The 11,031-nt window shown below is 37.2% G+C and overlaps 1 long non-coding RNA gene across 1 annotated transcript; it reads right to left on the bottom strand.

Annotated features, from left to right (window-relative positions):
* Positions 1-9,354: 9,354 nt before the first annotated feature.
* LOC142643567 (uncharacterized) lies at positions 9,355-10,245 on the bottom strand. The gene is made up of 2 exons (XR_012845885.1): positions 10,016-10,245; positions 9,355-9,910 (listed from the first exon to the last, which is right to left on the bottom strand). It is a non-coding gene; the product is annotated as an uncharacterized LOC142643567 (long non-coding RNA).
* Between the last annotated feature and the right edge of the window lie 786 nt (positions 10,246-11,031).

Raw genomic sequence — 11,031 nt, 5'->3', positions numbered from 1 at the left:
AACAACTTTATTAATCACAACATAATGTCATGCATAGCATTATACAATAGGATTTAAGGGCACACATCTTAACACATAAACTATCCAAGGAAGGTGTGGAGGGTTAATAAGGTCACCGACAGTAGGCCCTTCCTATTACGATTTTCACATTAGAAGGCATGACAAACAAGGTAAAGGAAAGGAAGAGAAAAAGAAGAGATCGAGCACATACCCGAGTAGTAAAGGAAGGCATGAGGTAGGTGATGCTAAACTCCTTATAGTCAATCCCTCAAGAAGTCACCCAGCGTAGGGAACGCCACCCCCCCATGAGTTGTACTCAACATCAGTCATAAAATGTAGGGTAAGCATGAACTCAGAAGGGTCCATTGGAATCTGGGGGTCATCCATACTCTCCAACTGGCACTGCACCCTCTCCACCAAATATAGCACCCTCAAGCCCGATTCTTCAAAGGGTCAGGCAATCTCTGAAGTAATGAGAGCGGCAAGCTCCAATTCTCGAGAAGCAAGAAAAGGTTGTCTGGCCCATGGAGCCCAGTTAACCTACAATGACACAAGTTAGAAGAAGGGTATTCTAAGGGAAATGCATGAAGAAGCGTGAAAAACTAGAACTCTTGAACTTACCTCATTAGAAGTCAACCTAGCAAGGTGGGCCCTCACTTGAGGAAAATCCTTCAAAACTAGGTCGATGTCTGGGGTTATAAGGCCATACATAACCACCCATTGCTACAAAGAAAAGCACAAGCCACAAGTTAGATGCAAGATGACAAATGCAAGATGGTAATTTTCAAGACAAAATAGTATGCAAGACTACAAGCTACAAGTGAAAATGTAAAGAAAGGCTAAGAACTAACCTCAAGGAGCTTCCAAGGCCCCACAAGTTTCCGTAAAGTGCCCCGGCTGAGAGTATCGAGGGTGGAGTAAAGGTAGGCAAGACATGCCTATCCCCAGTTAGCCCTCCATGCCTCTCTAAAGCCCTAGAAGAGGGTCAACCACCTCAAAAACACCGTTTGCCCACCATTGGCAAAAAGGTAAGCTCCAAAATAATGAAGAAGGAAGGCCCTAGCCATCCGGATGCGCTCCTTTGTAGTCCTCTGTGGGAGAAGCATGTAGTCCAACACCAAGTCGAAGTAGCGGATGGTCTTAGTGGACTACTTCCTCCCTAACATGTTGAGACCCAGTTGGATGCCCAACACACCATCCAAGTTGATGATGACCCCTTCGAAGCTAAGGCCGGTCATGAAGTAGAAGTCGTAGGGAGTCACCGTCATCTCCCACTCAGCAATATGAAAGGTGTGGGTGGTGTCCCACCACCTCTTAATGAGGCACTGCACCAAAGTAGCGCTTGCGGATCTTTCCCGAAGGAGGCTAATGATGGACTCGAGGCCCGACTCCTAAATGTAGGCCCTAGTATCAAGGGCAAGCAGGTTGTACCATTCCACCACCTTATTAGTACTTCCTCTACCATTATATGGGGTTGATGATTGCAAAAAAGGGAAGACAGCGTTAGATTCTTAATTCAAGCAAAAATAATGGACAATGATGTTTTCTATGCAGGAATGAAAATAAAAAGAATGATACAGTGATATTCAGGTGCAAAAATGACAAAAAGGTGTGTTAGGATTGCATATGAAAATGAGACAGTTGAAAGAGTGAAATTGGCAGAGTAAGGCTTCTACCAAATGTCTCACACACGCTGGTCAAAACCCACGTACACAGACAAGACCACGCATATGCAGGCCCATCCCTACGTACGCAAAACCTCAAGAACATACCTGAGTTCGCAAGAACAGAGCTGCGTATGAATGTAAGCTATATACGCAGGCCCGAGCCCACGCACACAAGAACACAAACAGAAGCAATTCTTTGACATTTTCAAGGATACATCATCCAAAATCAATCTTAGACATGTTTCTACCACTCTTAATATGTTGGGTTTTCATCTAAACCCATTCCATAGCAAAACCCAATCATTTACATGGCCAAAAATACATTAAGACAAAAGATTAGAGAGAAACTTGAAAATGAGAAAAAGTATGAAAACTTATAGATTTAGCCATGGGAATATGATTCTCAGGCCGGTATATTAGTGGTGGAGACCCCATAAACCTTGTGGCCCCACTCTAGCGAGTGAGGTGGAATGCATGAGAAGAGAGGACGTAAGAGGCCTTTTTGGCCTTAGGTGCCATTGGAAAAGATGAAGAGAGTTAGAGAAGAGATGAGAGAATTGTTAGGATTAGTGCCCTTAAATCGTATTGTATGATGTTATGTATGATATTATGTATGACATTATGTATGAATTAATATTATGATTGATAAATTTGTTTTATTATAATCTAAAATAATGGTAACATGAATATGAGACATTATCATATAGTTCATGAGATGTATAGTATGTGATTTATGTGAAAAGTCACAGAAGATATAAATCACAAGTTCTTTGCAAACTCACAATTGTAGTTCGTAGTCAGTGATGAAATTGAGCATTTCATCTACGAAGACTACAATGTATAAACTAAGATGATTTGTCTTGATAATGGAAATAGAGATTTCTAGTTGGTATGTTTTAAGAGTTAATACATATTGAACTGGACCACTGTGAGATTTATTATTCTCCTAACAACTGTTAATTGAATAATAAATCTCACGACTTCTATTTACATAAACTCTTAATCCTGAGAGGATAATGGACCTGATCATGAAATGTAGGTTACTTTGATATATCAAGAGTGAAATCTAAAGTAATGGTCGAAATCTCAGTATGTTGGGCAGCCACATTTAGTGTTGATGGAACATATATTTTCAAGATGGAATTCATAGTCTCTTAACGGAGTTATAAAATATTCCCTTGAGATAAGTTTAATGAGTTTGGTTATTCAGAGAGTTAGGCCTAACCACTTTGGTAAGAAGTTATTTAAGTATATATTTATGAAATTGGATTTCATAAATGTATGTTAAATAACTTTAGAGGATTAAACCGGGTACTCAAGGATAAGATGTAGTAATTTACAAAGTGGCAGTCTAAATTCATGACTTTGTATTACTATGAATATTTTATAAAGGAGTTGCATGTATAATAAAGTTTTGGGATATAATTTATAAATAAGGCCTAGAGTGCAACTATATTTATATAGTAGTATTAAATATAGTTAATAGTAACTTTGGACTTGTCAAGAGTTGACAGAAAAGGCGAAAGCCCGTTGGAGCTAGTGTCTTATTGGTCCCTTTTGGTCCCACTCCAAGCCACATACTAAAGCCCAATTGGAAATGCCCAATAGGCTAGCCCATTTAGATAATCAGTTATAAGGAGAGAAACATACAGAATTTTAATATATGAAAAAAAAGAGACATCATTGTGAAATGGTGTGTATGTGAGTGTTGGACACTCTCTCATTCTCCCTTGAACAAAAACTAATTGAGAGACCACACATCTTAGGCGTAAAGTGGAATTTGAGTGAAGATTAAAAGTATTCCCAAGTGCTTCCGATCTTTATTTTGAAATTCACCACACCAAGGTACACTCTCTTGTTCTTGAATTATGAAACTTACATAATGCATGTTATCGATTCAAAATGAAGTAGATTCATTAAATTTTCGCTAGGTATGTTTTGTATGAGATACAAACCATGATTATTCTTACAAGAATAAGGGAGTTTGAGAGTTTGAGAAAGTCAGAAAGTGAGAGGAAAAGAGAAAAGAGGAAGGTTTTTTGTAGAGAGGAGAGGAGTTATGGAGAATATGAAGAGAATGAAGAAGAAAAAAAAGAAGCAGTTGGTAACTGTTGGGGAAATGAAAAGGCGAAAACACACCTAATGGCTAAACTACTTTTAGTTTAGGCCTCACCCCTAAATTACATGTAGTTTAGTCATGAATAGTAAAAAAAAATAATAAATCTTCTTTTTTTTTCTTTTCTTTCCAAAATGAGAGGAATATCTCAAGACTTCCACAATTAGGCACAAAATCATCAAAGGACACCCCAGTAAGCAGTAAAGGAAGCAGAAGATTCTTCCTTAATATTTCAAGCACCTTAAACACCATTCCAATAAAGGAAGCAGAAGATTCTTCCTCAACAATTAAAGCATCTCAAACATCATCCCCATAAAGGAAGCAGAAGATTCTTCTTCAAACTGATCAAGCCTATCAAGCATCATCCCCCTAAAGGAAGCAAAACATTCTTCCTCAATAGTTCGAGCATATCAAGAAATCCCCAGTAAGAAGTAGAAGATTCTTCCCCAAAGTATCCCTAGTAGGTCCAATACAACAAAATTCCCCAGCAAGGAAGCAAAAGATTCTTCCTTAAAGTCCTTAGCAAACCATGAAGGAAGCAGAAGATTCTTCCCCGGCGGATCATACACTACTCCTCAGCAAGTCCATTCTTACTACTCCTCAATGAGTCTCTCATCCCCAAGTAAGTCATGCAAGAGATAAAAGATTCCTCCCCATGTACACCTACTACTCAGCAAGTTTTCACCATCCCTAGTGGATCTAGCAATTAAGACTACTCGTGCACATATCCTTTGGGAATTGAACATACAGGCACAGTAGAAAAATGTAGAGATAGAGATAGTAAAAGAGACCAAGGTCAACCCGAGGCAAGAGCCGCATCAAAAAAGGTAGAGAAAGAAGTAAATAAGACAAAAGGAACAAGTCACCCAAAGAAGTTTGAGGCAAGAGCCTCAGATGGACACCACAGACACTATATCCTTTTGTTGTTTGTTAGGTTAGCTCGTAAGAGCACCCTTTGTTTGTTTTCTTTTTCTTTTTAAGTAACTCTAGCATAGTGAGTCACTCCTATTTGCTTGCAAGTGGAAAAACAGTTTCTGGGATAGTGAACCTATTGTTGCTCGTTTCCTGAGCAACAAAGGTGGGACTTTGAACATATGAATCCCACACAGCTCTTCAGAGTTGCACCCGCCTGATGTATGCGTGATGTGTGTCGTGTGTGTTGGTTGGGCCTAGTTGTACGTAGAAACAAAATATTTTGTCTTTTATTCTTTTTATTTCGTTAGTGAAGCTCACGAATCAAAAAAGGGCATTTGTAAACACCGCATTTTGTACCCCTTACGATTCGGACCCCCGTTCCACAATGATGCTCAAACTTTAATGCCCAAGGTTAGTTTAAAGCCCAATCAGATATTAAATTGACTCGAGGAGTGTAAAAATGGAAAATATAACCTTTTAAATGAGCAAAATTCTATTTTCAGAAATAAAATGACCAAAGTGGCCCTCAGCCTACGTACATGGGCCAAAGCTTACGTACACAAGCACATTCCTGCCTACGCAACTAGGGTTTCAAAAGCATAAGAAAGGCAAGTTTTCTGTAATAATGGCTGAGGTTTGGAATGAATCCCACATCATGCGGGAGCTACTTCAAACCTCATTTTTTTCCACTATATAAGGCCTTGCATGGTACATTTTCAAAACACACAGAAATCCCACAAGAAAAACCTAAGATTCACTAGAAAATAGTGAATCAAAAAAGAGTTTTTTACAGAACACCCTTAAGTCATTTTTATTTGATTGGGACCTTTTCTAGCCCCAATCCTTTTAGTTTAATGTTGCTAATCACTATTTTATTGAATTGTGATAGATTTGACTGAGGGGAACGGTCAAAATCAAGCTTAGAAAGCTTTTTGTGAGGTATTTCTTTTAAACCTTTTTTCTTTCTTGCCTGTCTTTCAATCTTTCTGTTTGCTTTGTTTGTTTGTTAAAACATGTTTTAATATGCTTCTCTAGGTTAGGTTTAAGTTTTGGTATGCTTAGAATATATGTTTGTTTGTTAGAATTAGGGTTTTAGTTCATATTTTGTTTTCTGCCTTGTTCATTTCTGGGTAAGGGTTTTAAGTAAGTCCCACGCACGCATGGCATGAGCATGCGTACACAGGTTAAATCTTGCATACACAGGCTTCTGGCTATATACGCAGGTGCTTGCCCAAAAACTCTAATCCAAATTTCTTGTTTGTTTGTTTTGTTTGTTTCACATGTTTTGTCTCTTTTCTTTTAAAGCCTTTTTCTCATGTTTACTCGTATTTATGTCTCTTATATGATCAACATGCTTAGATTAGGGGTTTTTGATTGTTTCTTGCTTTGATGTCATGCCATTTATTCATATGTCCATGCATCAATGCCATAAGTGTTGTGTTGCTACAAGGTAAGTAAAGGGTACGTCATGCATAAAAAATGTTCATGCAATCGTGCCATAATTTTCTTTTGATGATATGTTGGAGTATGCTCAGATGTATGATTAGGGTTTGTAATATGTTAATGCCTTCTGCCATGATCAAGTTGTTTCCTGGTTTTAGATGTATGGTAGGGTTTTCACATACTAGATGAATGCTAAGGTTTCTTTTGTATGTTTGGCTCTCTTTTGTTTGATGGATAGATAAGTATGCTTGTTTAGGATTGAAAGATGCCATGTTTTATGTTAGATGTATGTTAGCGTGTGTGTGTGTGTGTAAGTCTACAATAAGTGTTGAATTAGTTTTTAATAGGGTTAAGACATAAGACACAATGGTGGAGGCCAACCTTAGAGTTGGGCGATCTTGGGTGCCTAACACCTTCCCAAGAGCGTACCTAAATTTCAAACTCATATTCTGGTAGTAAGATCAAAGGTCTTTCCTTAAAGGGATGCAATACATATGGTTCCTAGACCATGGCAAAAACTAGGTGGTGACTCCCCCCTTGTGTCCACACTAGGCTATATGGATTTGTGGAGGCAGGAGTTGACAAGTTCTTATTCTCGGCTATTTCTCTTTTAGTCTTCAGCCATATGGGCCGTAATATGGTTAGAATCATTATGACCAGGGCCCAAGCAACTCTAGGAAGTGACCCACAGTTCTCAGCACACTACATTAACCTACCAAATGTTGACCTAATCAGGTAAAAGAGACCTAAATAGAACCTAAACGTATTTAAACTAATTAGAAAGCATAAAACAGAAGAACATATAATTCTAGGTTTCTTGGGTTGAACATGCGTGGACATGGATTAAGTATGCTTATGCACGTAATGAACATGCATACGCATGCTTAGGGTTCATGCATAGTTTTTCTCTTCCAAAGCATCCTTCAAGTTAAAGAGTTCCTTTAACTAGATCTTAGATCAATCATATATAGATCCTTCTAGTGATATTAACATTGGGGAACAGAAACTCAAGTCGTAAGGTGTACAAAATGAGATGTCTATGTGGACAAAGAAGCCATAAGGAGTGTACTTAATTTGAAGACCAAGGAAATAGGTAAGAAGGACTAAATCTTTGAGTTCAAAGGCCATGGACAGATTCTTGAGAAAAAGAATAGTGGAATGAGACTCGTAAATGAACATGAAAGGGTCTGCCATTAAAGCTTGAAATTCAGTGGTCAAATAGTAGATTGTGAATCTTAAACATTAAACCCCACAAAAATACAATGATATTAAAAACATGAAATAAAATAAAATTGACATGAAATAAAGCCAACAAAACATAATAGAAAATATCATAACTTAACACCATTCAAAGTCCTAGATCAAACATCTAGGTTCCATCTAAAGGTCTTTTGTTTTTTTCTTTTCTTTTTTGGGGGTCAAAATAGCTATGTAATATTAGACTATTAGTTTTATTATAGTACATGGTTGTTTGTTGTACATTCATTATGCTACTAATTGAAACATGTATCTGATTTAATGATTTATAGTGTATGGTTGCTGGCTGTACATTCATTATGCTACTTATTTTGTTTATTAGTTGATTTATTTTATGTGGTACCAGGTCATTGATTCAATAGAAGCTACACAACCCGATTTAATAAAGCCTACAAACTGCAAGACCAGCTATGAAACCATATTGAATCGCTTGTATGATCATTATCGTGCAATTAATTCATCATCTATGTCTATGCAAAGTGAAGGTGAGACATCAAGAATGGAAGTTGATGATGATCCGCAAAAATTGTCCTCTCAATAAAAGGCCTTTCGGCAAGGGACACACTCTATTCGATGTAAGAATGAGGTTGACAAATACTTGATTGATGATTGTGAAGGTGAAAATAAGAAAAACTTCAATTTACTTGGTTGGTGGAAGTCTAATACTAGTAAGCATAGTGTATTATGTTAATTGGCACTGGATGTATTGGATGTATCGGTTTTCTACTAGCACCCTTCTATTGATATCCTCATTTTGTGTAAAATTTTGGGTTGTCAAGTTTGCAGGGGAAGTTGCATCCCAGATTGAAATTGTTGTATTTTGTGATATTTCTAGAATTGTGCTAGTGCTACATTAAGTAGCATAACTTGTGCCACAACTCGCCTACGTGGCGAGTTGTGAGTGATAAGAGGCGATAGTGAGTCCATGTGGAGATACCCCTTTACTTGTGTCAGTTTATGTGGTACTAGTATAACTCATATTTCTAGGGCAGAAAGGAGATTGAGTTGGTGGGGCATATAAATTCATATTTTAAATGCTCTATTGCAATATAACCGTGCCTCCTTGTTCACAAAAAGTAGTATTGCTTTGTGATTCTTTTTCATTCAAATCCCTTTTTTTTTTAAATGACACTTACAATGGTTTTTTTTTTACAAGATAGAAATTCTATTCTACCCTAATCTAAGTGTATATATTTATGAAATTCGCTCCTGAAGACTTAAACTTTGTCTCATGCCCCCACAATCTATAAGCATACTTGAGATTGAGATGATCACTCCATAAGTATAAGTGTTTGTGGAGTGACCATCGCACCAAGTGTGTGCAGTAGATTGTTACATGGTTTTTTGTTTTTTAAATAAGATAGAATTTCTACTCTAGCCTAATCTAAGTTTATATGTGTGTGAAACTTCCTTTTGGAGACTTGAACTCCGGCCTTTATATGTGTGTGAAGCTTCCTTTTGGAGACTTGAACCTCGGCCTTGACCTCCCACACCTCACAAGCATTTATGCTTGTAAAATGACTACCTTACCAAGGGTGCGCGATGATATTGTTACATGGTTAGAAATGATGTGTTTGTATTCTCAAAATATTATTTCCTTTTTTGGCCTAGAAAGGAGGAGGGACACAATAGTTCCAATAACTAGCCTTACCCTATTAGTCCTTGATTCCAAATTTGAATCCTAATTTGAATTTAAACTTTTATTTGAAAGGAAATAAATTAAGAGGGTGAAATAAATTCAGATTGCATTTTTTTTATGAGTTGGGTCATTAATAACTTTACGCAAAGTTAAAATTAAACTTGAATGAAATTTGGCAAATGATAATAGTGTCTTAAATATTTGAGAATTGATCAGGTTCTCAATGTGGAAACAAATTTGATTGCCAATATTATAGGGTCCGTTTGAATAGAACTTATTGCTAAAAACTGTAAATTAAAAACACTGTAACAAAATAATTTTTAAATGTATGAATAGTGATGCGAGACTTATTTTTAATTTAAAAGAGTACGTAAACAGTGTTTTAGTGGGTAAACGGTACCTAATGTCTCCTTAAAAGCTGAAAGCTGCCGAAAAAAAGACGATGAGGAAGGAGCTGAAAATGCAAACTCAAAACGTAGACTTTGAACCAAAACGGGTACATAGAAAAGAACTCCAAAAAAGCAAAAGGCCTGACACCCAAAAAAAAAAAAAAGTAAAAATCCGACCAGAGACCGATGATCTCATAAACCATGCAGGCTGGTTCGGTTTCCTCATCCATTAAACTTGGTCTTAACGGGTTGGGTTTGGGTTTCTGGTGACCTTTGAATCCAACCCCACCCCGATCCGACCCGTGCTAAGTCATTGGACTAGATTCGAAATTGCCTTGTCTTGCTGGATGTTGGGCTGCATACGATCGTGTGACTTGCCCTGATATAGGGTTTTGATTAAAAACAGAATTATTAGCAGAAGCCGCCTGGATAGCATTACTTTGCAAGTTTATAGAGTCGGAAATTGTGGGGGCATAGCTGCAGGCTAATTAATCAAAAGACAGGAAGAGAATATATATTAAAATTCAGCAAAAATCACAACAAAAGCATTAACGTTAATAGCTCAGTAAGCAAATGGGTGGCAACTTACATAATGAAGGCATTTCATTATTCTGCTGACAAAACATTCCTTCCCTAAACCATCCCACGGCTGCTTTCAAAGCAATTAAAATTCTGTGGCATAACTCATATGGCAACATCTCTCAAACAAACACAATCGAGATATCAAGATACAATTGGGGAATTCTAACCATTCCTTCTTTCCTCTCTTTCTACCCAACAAAGTTTAATCTTTTTGAGAATCAAGTTTAAGCAAAAGTGAGTGACCAATTTCCTACTTTTATAAGCACATTTGGACAGTTATTTCAGTAAATTAGCGTTTACATCAATGATAAAATGACCATGTAGTCCTCCTGGTAAAGCTGGACACTTGACCCATCACGATGGTAAAATGCACGAAGGATGATTGATAATGCACCCACTTTCTAAATCCCTTAAATTTCGGTGGAAAAATCCATCATTAACCTACAGAAGATTGATAATGCTCTAGCTTTTTACTCCCGTAATGATAAAAGTATAAAATAATAGTAAAGAATAAAGAAAATAAAAGTTCAGTAAACATTAGGTATTAACAGACAGTAAGGGGGAAAACATTTTGTTCGTGACCCTTTTTCTATGGGCCTTAAGAGGCCCAAGTCCGAAGGCCCAGATTTTAATGCTAATAAAACATGTACAGTATGGCCCAAAACACATCACTAAGCCCAACAAGGCAAATCAGGCCGGCAAAACGGGGGGCTGTTGTGAAGGGAAGTACAGAGGACCAACTATTCCAAGTCCGCCATAGAGACAAAAAATATTATAATAATAATAAACCCACCGTGCAAATTCATGTCCACTTGGAGCGAAAATTATATCTTGTACTTAGCATACACCATATACTAGCTCCACTTGGAGCATCTTTCGCATTTGCTTAAACTTTTAGGGGTGTGTGGTTGATATTTTCAAATAACCATTTTCAGTTTTCAAACAATATTTCAAGCATTTTCACACATTTTTTCACCCACACATATTTCTACAAATATTTTCAAACAATAATTTTCAGTTTTT

The sequence above is a fragment of the Castanea sativa genome, chromosome 7, assembly GCF_040712315.1.
Source record: "Castanea sativa cultivar Marrone di Chiusa Pesio chromosome 7, ASM4071231v1".
NCBI classification, from domain to species: Eukaryota; Viridiplantae; Streptophyta; class Magnoliopsida; order Fagales; family Fagaceae; genus Castanea; species Castanea sativa.
The sequence above is the reverse complement of the archived record's forward strand: the minus strand, read 5'-3'. Positions and strand labels throughout refer to the sequence as shown.